The sequence below is a fragment of the Saccopteryx bilineata genome, chromosome 2 (assembly GCF_036850765.1).
Source record: "Saccopteryx bilineata isolate mSacBil1 chromosome 2, mSacBil1_pri_phased_curated, whole genome shotgun sequence".
NCBI classification, from domain to species: Eukaryota; Metazoa; Chordata; class Mammalia; order Chiroptera; family Emballonuridae; genus Saccopteryx; species Saccopteryx bilineata.
In genome coordinates this window covers 334,304,012-334,319,496 of record NC_089491.1, presented here as the reverse complement: position 1 = coordinate 334,319,496, position 15,485 = coordinate 334,304,012, and positions in this window count along the sequence as shown.

The following is a 15,485-nucleotide window of genomic DNA, read 5'->3' as shown; positions in this document are numbered from 1 at the left end:
GTGGGCTCACTGTGAGGTCATCCTACCGAGGAGTGAGCGTCAACAGGGGCAGAGCAGAGGCCTCCCCACAGGCGCCATATGAGAAGGCAGTTCCCGGTGGGACACTGTGTATCTGGCCCAGACAGAACCCAATGGGGAGGAAACAAAGCGGAAAGGGAAGTGGACAGCAGGTGGGAACCAGGATCAGCAAACTGATGTCTCTGCTGTGGAAATTCTCAGCGGTTTCCTCAGATGGCAAGGACAGCCAGGAGAAAAACTCTCCACATAAACCATGATGCCCTGGCTGGTTGGCTCAGCAGTAGAGTGTCATCTGGCATGTGGAAGTCCCGGGTTCGATTCCTGGCTAGGGCACACAGGAGAAGCATCCATTTGCTTCTCCACCCTTCCCCCTCTCCTTCCTCTCTGTCTCTCTCTTTCCCTCCCGCAGCCAAAGCTCCACTGGAGCAAAGTTGGCCTGGGCGCTGAGGACAGCTCCATGGCCTCCACCTCAGGTGCTAGAATGGCTCCAGTTACAACGGAGCAACACCCCAGATGGGCAGAACATCGCCCCTGGTGGGCATGCTGGGTGGATCATGGACAGGCAACATGCAGGAGTCTGTCTCTCTGCCTCCCCACTTCTCACTTCAGAAAAAACACAAAACAGGCCCTGGCCAGTTGGCTCGGTGGTGGAGCATCGGCCTGGTGTGCAGGAGTCCCGGGTTCGATTCCCAGCCAGGGCACACAGGAGAGGCGCCCATCTGCTTCTCCACCCCTCCCCCTCTCCTTCCTCTCTGTCTCTCTCTTCCCCTCCTGCAGCTGAGTGGAGCAAAGTTGGCCCGGGTGCTGAGGATGGCTCTGTGGCCTCTGCCTCAGCGCTAGAGTGGCTCTGGTTGCAACAGAGCGACGCCCCAGATGGGCAGAGCATCGCCCCCTGGTGGGGGTGCCGGGTGGATCCTGGTCGGGCGCATGTGGGAGTCTGTCTGACTGCTTCCCTGTTTCTGGCTTCAGAAAAATACCAAAAAAAAAAGAAAAAAAAGAAAAAGAAAAAACACAAAACAAACAAAAAAACCTGGGCCATGCTACCTGAGCTAGAACTCCAGGAAATGAAATGAAAGAGGAGGTGAAGAACTTCATCTAAGCATTGATTAACAAAGCATTATTCTTTGGTCATATAGCTAGGTTGGTTAAAGCATCATCCTGAAGTACAGAGGTTGCCAATTTGATCCCCAGTCAGGGCACATACAGAAACAGCCGCTCATACTGTTTGCCCAGGAGTTCCATTTTATTTGTAATACCGCCTAAGAAAGTTTCAAAATTTAGAGTATTATATACAGTACAAGCATGCAGTGTTAATTATAACAAGAAAAAGAGAGATGCAACAAGTGTCCATGGATCCATCAACATTAAACACATCATGGTACAGCCATATGATGAAATAGTCCACAATAGCTAAAAGCAATGTTAGGAACAGGTGCTCACAATTTAGTAAGTGAAAAAAGTTGATACAAACTTATATATACAATACGCTTCAATTGCGTAAAAGTATGTGAGCATAAAAATGAAAACATACCAAATATTAAGGAATGTTTCTCTGGGGCATGGGGTTATGGTGGCTGTTACTTTCTTTTCTTGATGTGTTCTAAATTTTCCCCATTGGAAAGATATTACTTTTAAAATCTGAAAAGGGTTATTACCAATGAAAAATAATAATTTCAAGCCAATAAGCCACTGTGGTTAAGTTTTGAATTCTAAATTTCTCTTCTGTTTTCCAACCCGGCTCCCTCTTCTCTTTGTTTCCATTTGGGGTGAGCATTTGATTCAGTAAGGCTTGAGGGGTCTCCTGGAACCCCCCAAAATCACTGCTCCCTCCGCTTTGGCTGCCCTCTGAGGGAGTGGTGGGCACACAGGTGCATCTCATCCTCTCTCTCTCTCTCTCACACACACACATCAACAGCAGAGCCTGGCAGGGGGCACAAATAGCTCTGAGACCAGTGGGGAGGAGAGGGAGGAATGGAGTGTCTGCCAGGGCGGCAGCAAGCTGGGGCCTCTGGGGAGTCTGCCTGGCACCTTCCTAGTATCCAAGACAGGCATTCATTCCCGACAGCGACTGCACTCCCTTCCCTCTCGTTCAAGGTTGGGGAGGAGTATTTGAAAATCTGGGGTAACCTAGGAGTCAGGAGTATAACAAGGGAGAAATCAGAAATGATTCAAGGCCCTGGCTGGTTGGCTCAGCAGTAGAGCATCGGCCTGGCATGTGGAAGTCCCGGTTTGATTCCTGACCAGAGCCCACAGGAGAGGTGCCCATCTGCTTCTCCACCTTTCCCCCTCTCCTTCCTCTCTGTCTCTCTCTTCCCCTCCTGCATCCAAGGCTCCATGGGAGCAAAGTTGGCCCAGGCGCTGAGGATGGCTCCATGGCCTCCGCCATGGGCTCTAGAATGACTGCAACTGAGTGACACCCCAGATGGGCAGAGCATCACCCGCTGATGGGCATGCCAGGTGAATCCCGGTCGAATGCACGTGGGAGTCTGTCTCTCTGCCTCCCTGCTTCTCATTTCAGAAAAATACAAAAAAAAAAAAGATATAAAATTCCTGGCCAAGTGTGGTAACCAACAGGTAGGTGATCACTAGTAACAGTAATTGGCCTTGTGGGTAGGAAGAGGCCAGGCCAGTGGTTCTGGGACCCTTGGTGTGTTTCAGAAACTCCTGGATAAAGGATGTTGGAGGTGTAGCCCCTGTTGATGCATTTGTTAAAAATCTCAGGCAAGGAGACAGTTTAGACAATGGAGCACATGCTTGGCTGAAGTGTTTCTCTTTATCCTGTGCCAGTGAATACCAGAGTGCTTTTCAGGAGTTCCAAATTCTAGCAGCCTGGGGCAGCAGAGGGGCAAACAAAGGCGCAGTCACCTGAGCGCCTGGCACAGCCCCCCACTGCAGGGCGGGGGTTGAGGGCCTCTAGGGGAGCTAGGGATGATCTATTTAGAGGTGGGAGGAGAAGGGAATCGGCCTCAGGGGGTCAGAAAGTCTACCATTAACTTCTAGGGAGGCAGAGCTTCTGTGTTACTTCTGAGGCAAGAGATACAAATAATGAAGCAAGGGAGGAAAGATCTCTTGGGGGTTGGAGAGGAAAGCCCTGAGGGGAAAACTGGGGACATTCTGTTACCCGTCCTCAAGTGCCTTCTCTGTTCTCCCTTGTCAATTTGTTCCAAATGGTTTCTCTAATCAGATAAATAGGGTTTATTCTCCACCTTTATTTCTGTAAGGGACCACGGGAGGACACAGACTGCCTTCCTTTTGTTTCATTGATTCACTGATCCATTCAACAAATATTTCTCTGACCTTCTTCTTTACATCACTAATTCCCAAACATTTTCTATTAGCAGGCCACTTCAGGGGAGGCAAAAACCTTTATTAAAAGCATGCTTCACAGATGTTTCCATGTCATGGCACACATCATGGTGAACCATAATATTCATGTGACACAAAGAATAAACTGTGTAAGATTGGAAACAGTCACCAGGCCCCAGCTGCTCCAGAGCTGAGGGGTCCATCTCTCCTCTGCACACCTGTAACCCACATTATGGCACATCATTGGGAATTTCCAATCTGACACTTGGAACCTAGCCACTGAAAAAAAATCTCTAGAATAAATGTCATCTTTTAATAAAAGATTTCATTCAAAAGGCATGCCTATCAGGAACACAATGGCAACCTAAACCTGTATGTCTTAAATATTGTGGACACACTTTAATTTCATTCCCCAAACAGAATATGGATGGACATGTTAATACGATGCTGTCATCGCTATTGGTAGTGTCCTTCCTTTAAAGTCACTGCCTGCCTGCTCTGAGTGGGCTACACTTTGAGAGCCAGTGGCTAGAGGCAGCCTGCTCTGGGCCAAAGAAGATTTAGTGGTCTTTAGATAAGGATTCTAGCCTGTAGGAAACAAGAGGGCTTGTTGTCACCATTGTAACACACAACAATATCCTCCCCAACTGCCATAGGTTCCTTTTTTTTTTAATAATAATTTTTTTTTCAGAGACAGAGGGAAAGTCAGAGAGAGGGATAGATAGAAACAGACAGACAGGAACGAAGAGAGATGAGAAGCATCAATCATCAGTTTTTCCTTGTGACACCTTAGTTCAGGGGTCCCCAAACTTTTTACACAGGGGGCCAGTTCACTGTCCGTCAGACCGTTAGAGGGATGGACTATAAAAAAAAACAACTATGATGGCTTTTCCAGTCTACCTGAATCATTACCAGCTAGAAGCAGCGGTCATTGGGACTTGGACATGAGCTGCAAAGTATAGAATGGTGACAACAATTCCAGTGCCATGAGGACTTTTCCTGGATGTGGACTTTTCCTGGACTCCTGCTCCCTGTGACAGCTCCTAACAGACTGAACTGTGGTTGGGTTGCATTTTTCAGGAATTTGGCATGGTGATGGGGCCAACTTGGACTTGGTGAACATGTTAAGGACACTACTCTTTTATGGATTCTTGCTGTATTGGCCAAGAGTTTGCTTAAAGGCTTTTAATCACTGTAAAAAAAAATAGAAGACTGGATAAAGAAGATGGGGCACATATACACCATGGTATACCATTCAGCTAGAAGAAATGATGACATCGGATCACTTACAGCAGAATGGTGGAATCTTGATAACATGCGGAGTGAAATAAGTGAATCAGAAAAAAACAAGAACTGCAGGATTCCATACATTGGTGGGACATAAAAACAAGACTAAGAGACATGGACAGGAGTGGGGTGGTTACGGGGGGTGGGGGGAGGGGAGGAGTGAGAGGGGAGGGGGAGGGGTACAAAGAAAACTGGATAGAGGGTGATAGAGGACGATCTCTCTTTGGGTGATGAGTATGCAACAGAACTAAATGACAAGATAACCTGGAAATGTTTTCTTTGAATATATGTACCCTGATTTATTGATGTCACCCCATTAAAATAAAAATTTATTTATAAGAAAAAAAAACTGTGAACAAATCCCTATGCACACTGCACATATCTTATTTTAAAGTAAAAAAAATAAAATGGAAACAAATACAATATTTAAAATAAAGAACAAGTAAATTTAAATCAACAAACTGACTAGTATTTCAATGGGAACTATGGGCCTGCTTTTGACTAATGAGATGGTCAATGTCCGGTTCCATATTTGTCACTGCTAGCCTAACAAGTGATATGACGCGTTTCCAGAGCCGCCACATACAGTACTCTAGGATCCTGTGCATCCGCATCTTGTGCTCCTCTCACTGACCACCAGTGAAAGAGGTGCCCCTTCGGGAAGTGCGGCAGGGGCCGATAAATGGCCTCAGGGGGCTGCATGTGGCCCATGGGTCATAGTTTAGGTACCCCTGCCTTAGTTGTTTATTGATTGCTTTCTCATATGTTCCTTGACCATGAGCCTTCAGCAGACCGAGTAACCCCTTGCTCGAGCCAGCGACCTTGAGTCCAAGCTGGTGAGCCTTGCTCAAACCAAACAAGCCTGAGCTCAAGCTGGTGACTTTGGGGTCTTGAACCTAGGTCCTCCGCATCCCAGTCCAACGCTCTATCCACTGTGCCACCACCTGGTCAGGTCTGCCACAGGTTCTGAACTGAGTAATAACAGGGCTTAAGAATCAGATAAATTGAGATGGACATATAGCGTTATTACTGACGAAGCTGGATTGGAAAAAATGCAGCTGGTACCTATATCCAAACGGCCTTCCTATTTCTTTCCTCCCAGAATTAAACTTACACGGTCTTCAGCAAAGCCGAGGGATAAGTAACTACAGGGCAAACACCCCCATCTTTCCCACCAAGGGCTGGGGCCTCACCCCGCAGAGTGCTGGAGCACAGGAGAAGGATCAAAGCTATTTCTCCCAGCACCATTCCTTCCTCTGAGAAGAGCACAGAAATTTCTATCAAACGGGGCAAGGTAGGAATGCAGGATAATGAAAATAGCCCAAAGAGCCTTTGAGAGTTTATAAACCCTTTATCCTGAAGTAAATGCAGTTTGTCTGTCTTGGCTTCCTAGAAAACAGAACTTGAGGCAAAGCCTAAGGGTTAATGTTTCACTGGGGAGGTGGCAAACCCAGAGCAGAAGAGGGAGGTAAAGTATGAGAGGGAAGGAAAGGGAAGCACATCCAAGCTGGCGAGGGCCTCCCAAGAAAATCCACGTGGTTGCAGCTCACTCACTTGGGATGCCTCCAAGGACTGGGAGAGTCCGTTGGTGAAAAAGAAGTAGAGGGAGCAATGGGCAGCACTCCCAGTTCCCCCTCCCTTTGGGGGTTAAAGTTTACCCTTTGAGTGTTCCTCCCATGTCTGAGTGGTTGGAAGCCCTCTGAGCAGCTGAGGGGCAGACAGAGGCTCCTGCGTGCAGGGGGTTGTAGTTGGGTGCTGGAGCTCCCAAGGGGAGGTTGAGACAGCTCCTGAACAAGTCAGAGCAAGACTGCCGCTGTGACTGCAGGGCCACAGAAAGAAACCAGTGCTGCAGGGCAAGGACGACCTGGCAAGACTGCTTGGGCAGGGGAGGGGCTTGGCCAACCCCGGAAGGCGTGTAGGCTGGGTCCAGAACACTCACTTACTGTCTCCTTTCTGAACTCGCTCAGGACCCTGATAGTCTGGGCAGTCGAATGACTGCAACTATGGTAGGCATGGGTGGAAAATGGATGTGAATCGAAAGGTTTCTTATATTCTCGCCTCATGATGAGATGATGCAACTGTCTTCAAGGGCCCAGAGGCCTTACAAGATAGAACTGGGCCTGCCACTGCGCAAAAAGCCTGGATCCTTGACCCAGCCACTAGCCAAAAACATGCATTGGAACAGCATCATTTTTACTTATTTTGATCTTTTTTCAAGCTCAATTTTTATCATTTTTTTTATTGAGATATAATTCACATATCCTAAAATTCAGTCTTTGCAACTGTACAATTCAGTGGTTTTACTATATTTGCAAAGTTCTACAACCAGCAGCACAATTAATTTTAAAAAATTTATCACTACCCCTAAAAGAAATCTCATACCCCTTAGTAATCATTTCCCATTTTCCACACCCCCAGCCCAGGAAACCACTAACCTACTTTCTGTTTCTATGAATTTGCTTACTCTGGACATTTCATGTAAGTAGAGTCGTACAGCGTGGCCTTTTGTGATTGGCTTGTTTCATTTAGCCTGTTTTCAGGATTCATCCATGTTGGAGCATGTATCAGAACTTCATCCCTTTTTATGGCTGATTAATATTCCATCATATGGATATACCCCCATTTGTTTTTCTATTAATCAATTAATGGACATTTGGGTTGTGTCAACTTTTTGGCTATTATGTATCGTGCTTATATGGGTGCGTGTAAGGTTTGTGTTTTCATTTCTCTTGGGTACATATATAGGAATGGGATTGCTGGATATATATATATATATAAAATCATATATATATGATTTTATTTATTCTTTTTTTTTTTTTTTGTATTTTTCTGAAGCTGGAAACGGGGAGAGACAGACAGACTCCCGCATGCGCCCGACCGGGATCCACCCAGCACACCCACCAGGGGCGATGCTCTGCCCACCAGGGGGCGATGCTCTGCCCCTCAGGGGTGTCGCTCTGTTGCGACCAGAGGCACTCTAGTGCCTGGGGCAGAGGCCAAGGAGCCCTCCCCAGCGCCCAGGCCATCTTTGCTCCAATGGAGCCTTGGCTGCGGGAGGGGAAGAGAGACAGAGAGGAAGGAGGGGGGGGTGGAGAAGCAAATGGACGCTTCTCCTATGTGCCCTGGCCGGGAATCGAACCTGGATCCCCCGCACGGCAGACCGATGCTCTACCGCTGAGCCAACCGGCCAGGGCCTATTTATTCATTTTAGAGAAAAGAGACAGAGAGAAAGAAGGAGAGGAATGGGAAGCATCAACTCCTAGTTGCTTCCCATATGTGCCTTGACCAGGCGAGGATGGGGTTTGGAACCAGTGACCTCAACATTCTAGGTCAACACTTTAACCCACCGCCCCACCACAGGTCAGGCTGGGACATATGTTAATTAACTCTGTGTTTAACTTTTTGAGGAACTGCCAGACTATTTCCAAAGTGGCTACACCATTTTACATTCCTACCAGCCATCTATGAGGATTCTAATTTTTCCACATTCTCACCAACACCTATTGTCTGCCTTTTAATTTTTTTTCAATGTTTATTTTATTGATTTTAGGGAAAGAGACAGAAACAATATGTTCCTGTATGTGTCCTGACTGGGGATTGAACCAGCAACCTCTGTGCTTTGGGATGATGCTCGAAACATCTGAACTTTCTGGCCAGGGCTTTCTTTTCTTTTTTTTTATAGCCATCCTGGTAGATAAGGAGAAGTGGTACTTCATTGTGATTTTGGTTTGACATTCCCTAATGACAAATGATGTTGATCATGTTTTCACGTATTTATTGGCCATAAAAAGATTTCTAATCAAGTCCATTGCCCACTTTTTAATTGAATCCTTTGTCTTTTAATTGTTGAATTGTAAGAATTCTTGTCTGACTTGTGGTGTCTCAGTGGATAAAGTGTCTACCTGGAATGCTGAGATTGCTGGTTCAAATCCCTGGGCTTGCTTGATCAAGGCACATATGGGAGTTTATGCTTCCTGCTCGTCCCCCCTTCTCTCTCTCTCTCTCTCTCTCTCTCTCTCACCCCTCTCTAAAATGAATAAATAAAAAAAAATATTTTTTTAAAGAATTCTTTATATACTGCATAGTAGGATCTTCTCAAATATGCTATATGTTTGCAAATACTTTATCTACACTATGAGTTGTCTTTTTTTCTTTTTTTTGTGACAGAGACAAAGAGAGTTAGAGGGACAGATAGGGACAGACAGACAGAAAGGGAGACAGATGAGAAGCATCAATTCTTTATTGCAGCACCTTAGTTGTTCATTGGTTGCTTTCTCATATGTGCCTTGACCCGGGAGCCACAGCAGAGCGAGTGACTCCTTGCTTGAGCTAGCGAAATTGGGGTCAAGCTGGTGAGCCTTGCTCAAACCAGATGAGCCTCGCTCAAGCTGGTGACCTCGGGGTCTCAAATCTGGGTCCTCCACGTCCCAGTTCGATGCTCTATCCACTGTGCCACTGCCTGGTCAGGCTCTTTTTACTTTCTTGATGTGTTCTTTAAAGAACAAAACTTTTCAATTTAATTAAAAATATATTTATTGATTTTATTTTTATTTATTCATTTTTATTAGAGAGAGAGGAGAGAGATAGAGAGAGAGGAAAGAGATAGAGAGAACAGAGGGAGGAGCAGGAAGCATCAACTCCCATATGTGCCTTGACCAGGCAAGCCTGGAGTTTAGAACCAGCAACTTCAGCATTCCAGGTTAATGCTTTACCCAGTGTGCCACCAAAAGTCAGGCTTATTTATTGATTTTAGAGAGGGAGAGGAAGGGAGAGTGGGGAGAGAGAGAGAGAGAGAGAGAGAGAGAGAGAGAGAAAGAGAGAGAAACATCAATCTGTTTCTGTATTTGCCCTGACCAGGGATCAAACTGGCAACCTGTGCACTTTTGGACAATGCACTAACCAATTGAGCCATCTGGCCAGAGCTGTTTAATTTAAAACAGTATGTTGATTCATATCTTTTTATTACTTTATGTATACATATATTAATGTGTACTTTTTATTGAGATATAAATGGCACATTATATTAGTTTCAGATGTACAACATAAATATATAGCAAAATGATAATTTTTTTAACCAAGAAAAAGGTGATTGAATCAAGCCAATCACTGCAGAGTTTGGTAACAATCCCCACCCCTCCCTCTGCCTGCCATCACAGCCCAGCCAGCTGAACGCACATTTCCGGACCCTTTCCCATGTGACTGCTGGGGTAAGGCCAAGGCACCCAGTGTGCCCTGAGTGAAGCCAAACTGCCTCTTGAGACATCAGGAGAAAGTCGGAGGAGAGAGATTGAGGAAAGAGAAGGAACCAGGAGTCTCAGTTTCTCACTTCAGCTTTCTTTCCCTTTGGTCAACTAAGTGGATTCATACATCTCTCTTCCCCTCACACAACTCCATCCCTCCTTTAGCAAAATGAGCAGAAGAGTCCTGACTGGCCTTGAGAACCATGAGACAAATTTGGCTAAATTTTTTCACACTTAATCAAAAATTTATAATGTTTCTGATTCAATGTAAACCATCCTAAGTGTAACCTTCCTGATATTAGCCAGTTTTCCCCTAAAGGTACTTTCTGACAGCTGGGATTAGAATTCATAATCTCAGCCTGACCAGGTGGTGGCGCAGTGGATAGAGCATGGGACTGGGATGCGGAGGACCCAGGTTTGAGACCCCGAGGTTGCCAGCTTGAGCGCGGGCTCATCTGGCTTGAGCAAAAAAAAAAAAAAAATGCTTACCAGCTTGGACCCAAGGTCACTGGCTCGAGCAAGGGGTTACTCAGTCTGCTGAAGGCCCATAGTCAAGGCACATATGAGAAAGCAATCAATGAACAACTAAGGTGTCACAACGAAAAACTGATGATTGATGCTCCTCATCTCTCTCCGTTCCTCTCAGTCTATCCCTCTCTCTGACTCTCTCTGTCCCTGTAAAAAAAAAAAAAAAAAAAAAAAAGAATTTAGAATCTCAGATTTTTTTTTTAATTTGGAGAAAAGTGAAGGCAGAGACAGACAGACAGAAATATCTATATGTTACTGTGTGTGTCCTGACTGGAAATAGAACCAGCAACGTGTGTGTTATCGGGACAAGGACCCCAGATTTTGAGGCCATCTCCCACAGGGCTGGAGCCTCCGTTCTTTCCCAGAGAGCAGGATCTACACGTTCTACCTTTTAAGTGCAAATGTCTGTCTTAGGTGCAGAGACTATAAAGACAAATAAGACAATTCCTACTCACAGTGCCATAGGGAAGCTGGATCTGAAACAAGTAGCCATTCCAACCACGCAACACCCACAACATAGAAGTGCTCTGTACACAGGGAACCTGGCAAGGCTGTCCTGGACTCCAGTGGATGCTCTGAGGTGAGTATCTGTGTTTGCCTTGGAGGGGGACCTTGGCCTGCAACAGCCCCACTGGCTGGCAGAAAGGACTAGCGCCACATTTGGTGGGACAAAAGGGGGCACCATCCCAGAGAAGGCAAAATAGGACATTCATGGATAGAACAGTTGTGTGATTCTTAGTCAGCAGATGAGAAGATCAAGACCCTTTCACTAAAGCGGGCGAAGCTTCCTTCTCTCCACTCCTCAGCACCTCTGCCATGTTCAAAGGGGAAGAGACACCAGAGGAGGGAGGGGGTATTTGGTAAACATTTGCTGTAATCTGGAGCAACAAGGAAGACTAGGACATTAAAAATAATAATAAATAATAATAGTAATAATACCTTTATTGAGCCATAATTCACATATTATATAATTCACTCAAAATGTATAATTCACCAGACCTGTGGTGGCGCAGCGGATAAAATGTCGACCTGGAATGCTGAGGTCATCAGTTCAAAAACCCCGTGCTTGCCTGGTCAAGGCACATATGGGAGTTGATGCTTCCTGCTCCTCCCCTTCTTCTCTCTCTCTAAAATGAATTTTAAGAATGTACAATTCAATGGTTTTTAGTACATTCACAGAGTTGTGAAGCCATCACCACAATCAATTTTAGAACATTTTCATTGCCTCAGAAAGAAACCCTGCATCCCTTAATGGTCACGCCCCTTCTTTCCATTCCCCCCAGGGCAGGCACTACCAATCTACTTCCTGTCTCTGTAGATAGGCCTTTTCTGGGCATTTGATATAAAAGAACTCATACATATATTTCTTTTGTGACTGGTTTATTTATTTTTGCATACTATTTTCAAGACTCATCCTTGGTGTAGCATATGTGAGTATCTATTTTTGTTGCTGAGTAATATTCCATTGTATGGATATACCACTTCTTTTTTGCATCCTTCTGAAGCTGGAAATGGGGAGAGACAGTCAGACAGATTCCTGCATGCGCCCCACCAGGGGGCGACGCTCCGCCCACCAGGGACGATGCTCTGCCCCTCCAGGGAGTCGCTCTGTTGCGACCAGAGCCACTCTAGTGCCTGGGGCAGAGGCCAAGGAGCCATCCCCAGCGCCCGGGCCATCTTTGCTCCAATGGAGCCTCCCTGCGGGAGGGGAAGAGAGAAACAGAGAGGAAGGAGAGGGGGAGGGGTGGAGAAGCAGATGGGCGCTTCTCCTGTGTGCCCTGGCCGGGAACCGAAACCGGGACTTCTGCACGCCAGGCTGACGCTCTACCACTGAGCCAACCGGCCAGGGCCACCACTTCTTATTTATCTAGTTAGCAGTTGATGAACATTTGGGCTGTTTCCATTTCTTTTTTTTAATTAATTAATTTATTTACAGAGACAGAGAGTCAGAGAGAGGGATAGACAGAGACGGAGAGATAAGAAGCATCAATCATTAGTTTTTCGTTGCACATTGCAACACCTTAGTTGTTCATTGATTGCTTTCTCATATGTGCCTTGACCGCGGGCCTTTAGCAGACCTTGTAACCCCTTGTTTGAGCCAGTGACCTTGGGTCCAAGCTGGTGAGGTTTTGCTCAAAACAGATGAGCCTGCGTTCAAGCTGGCAACCTCGGAGTCTCGAACCTGGGTCCTCAGCATCCCAGTCCGACGCTCTATCCACTGCGCCACCGCCTGGTCAGGCTGTTTCCATTTCTTTTTTTTTTTTTTTTCATTTTTTCTGAAGCTGGAAACGGGGAGAGACAGACAGACTCCCACATGCACCCAACCGGGATCCACCCGGCACGCCCACCAGAGGGCGACGCTCTGCCCACCAGGGGGCGATAATCTGCCCATCCTGGGCGTCGGCATGTTGCGACCAGAGCCACTCTAGCGCCTGAGGCAGAGGCCACAGAGCCATCCCCAGCGCCCGGGGCCATCTTTGCTCCAATGGAGCCTTGGCTGCGGGAGGGGAAGAGAGAGACAGAGAGGAAGGAGAGGGGGAGGGGTGGAGAAGCAAATGGGCGCTTCTCCTGTGTGCCCTGGCCGGGAATCGAACCCAGGTCCTCCGCACGCTAGGCCGACGCTCTACCGCTGAGCCAACCCGCCAGGGCCTGTTTCCATTTCTTGATATGAATAATGCTGCTTATAAATATTCACGAACAAGTTTTTGTGTGGAGAGTAGGACTTTTCAGTTAGTCATTATCAATCATTTGTCAACTGTCTATTGTGTACACAGCACAGAGATGGGAGTAGGGGTGAGGAGGGTGATGTAGGAGGGCCAAGACCCAAAACTCTATAAATGTAAAATGTAATTCCCCAACTGTCCTCTGACTAAAATGATATAAAGTCAAAATACAGCCCTGGCCGAATAGCTCAGTTGATTAGAGCATTGTCCCAATACACCAAGGTTGTGGGTTCAATCCCTGGTCAGGGTACATACAAGAGTCAACCAATGAAATGCATGAGTAAGTGGAACAACAAGTCAATGTTTCTCTCTCTCTCAAGTCAATAAATAAAAATAAAAAGTCAAAATACAGGCCTGACCTGTGGTGGCGCAGTGGATAAAGTGTCGACCTGGAAATGCTGAGGTCGCTGGTTCAAAACCCTAGGCTTGCCTGGTCAAGGTACATATGGGAGTTGATGCTTCCAGCTCCTCCCCCCCTTCTCTCTCTCTGTCTCTCTCTCCTCTCTCTCCCTCTCTGTCTCTCTCTCCTCTTTAAAAATAAATAAATAAATAAAATAAAAAATTAAAAAAAAAAAGTCAAAATACATTATGTGAATCCTAAATGGATTCTGGCTCAAACAGACAAGCAAAAAGCCATGGAGGGGGCAGTTAAGAATGTGATTATGGGCCTGACCTGTGGTGGCACAGTGGATAAAGCGTCGACCTGGAAATGCTGAGGTCGCCGGTTCGAAGCCTTGGGCTTGCCTGGTCAAGGCACATATGGGAGTTGATGCTTCCAGCTTCTCCCCCCTTCTCTCTCTCTGTCTCTCTCTACTCTCTCTCTCTCTCTCTGTCTCTCTCTCTCCTCTCTAAAAGTGAATAAATAAATTAAAAAAATAGAATCGGCAATTTCTCCAAGGGGGCTGGTTCCTAAAAACAAAAAAAAGAATGTGATTATGGACTGGAAATGAGATGTTATGGAATCATTGCTCATTTTCTTTTTAATTTTTTTAATTGATTGATTTTAGAGAGACAGAGAGAGGAAGGGGGAGGGAGGGAGAGAGGGAAGCATGCATTTGTTGTTTCACTTAGATTTGTGTTCATTGGTTGCTTCCTGTATGTGCCCTGACTGGGATCAAACCCGCAACCTTGGTGTTTCCAGATGATGCTCTAACCAACTGAGCTAACTGGCCGGGGCTCATTGCTCATTTTCTTACATGTGATAATGATATGCTTATAAAGGAAAATGTTCTTATCTGTAGGGCATGCATGCTGAAGTATATAGGACTGAAGTGCCATGGTGTCTGAAGGTTTTTTCAAAAGCTTTAGAAGAAAAATGTACATATGCCATGCCTACATGCAGGCAGGTAAAGCAGAAATGGCAAAGTGTTGGCAGTCGTTATGGTTGGATGGAGGGTATTTGGGTGGTCATTGTATGATGCCCTCAATTTGTCAGCATATTTCAACCTTTCCAATACATAAAATAAAATTTAATAACAAGGCCCTGGCTGGTTGGCTCAGTGGTAGAGCGTCAGCCTGGCGTGCAGAAGTCCCGGGTTCGATTTCCGGCCAGGGCACATAGGAGAAGCTCCCATCTGCTTCTCCACCTCTCCCCCTCTCCTTCCTCTCTGTCTCTCTCTTCCCCTCCCGCAGCGAAGCTCCATTGGAGCAAAGATGGCCAGGGCACTGGGGATGGCTCCTTGGCCTCTGCCCCAGGCGCTAGAGTGGCTCTGGTTGCAACAGAGCGACGCCCCGGAGGGGCAGAGCATCGCCCCCTGGTGGGCAGAGCATCGCCCTCTGGTGGGCGTGCCAGGTGGATCCCGGTCAGGCACATGCGGAGTCTGTCTGACTGTCTCTCCCCGTTTCCAGCTTCAGGAAAATACAAAAAAAAAAAAATTAATAACAAAATAAAAATATTTTTTAAATTACCAAAAAAACTACAGCAAGGTAAGGAGATAAAAGGGGTATACCTTCCAAAATAGGGTGGTCAGGGAAGGCTCTTTGAAGATAGGACATTTGAATAAAGACTTGCAGAAAGCAGGGAGGTGGCTGTGGGGACCTAAAGAAAGGGAGTTCTGGGAAGAGGGAACCACCAGATCAGAGGCCAGAAGTGGGAACAAGCTTGGGATGTGGAGGGATACTAATATGTTGAAGGGAGCTCTCATGGAGTTTTCTGATGGACTAAATATGAGCGTGAGAAAGAAAAAAATCAAGGTTGACTCCAAGGATTGTCTGAGCAACTGGCCAAGTGGTGGTGCCGTTTGTTGACATGGTGAAAACCAGAGGGGAGGCATAGACTCTTCCTTTTCACAGGAACATTAATTTGGTTTGAATAGCCTATAAGGTCTTCACGGTCATGATGGAGGTGAGACTCTGGTTGGCCCTTTCAAATAATGAATTCATC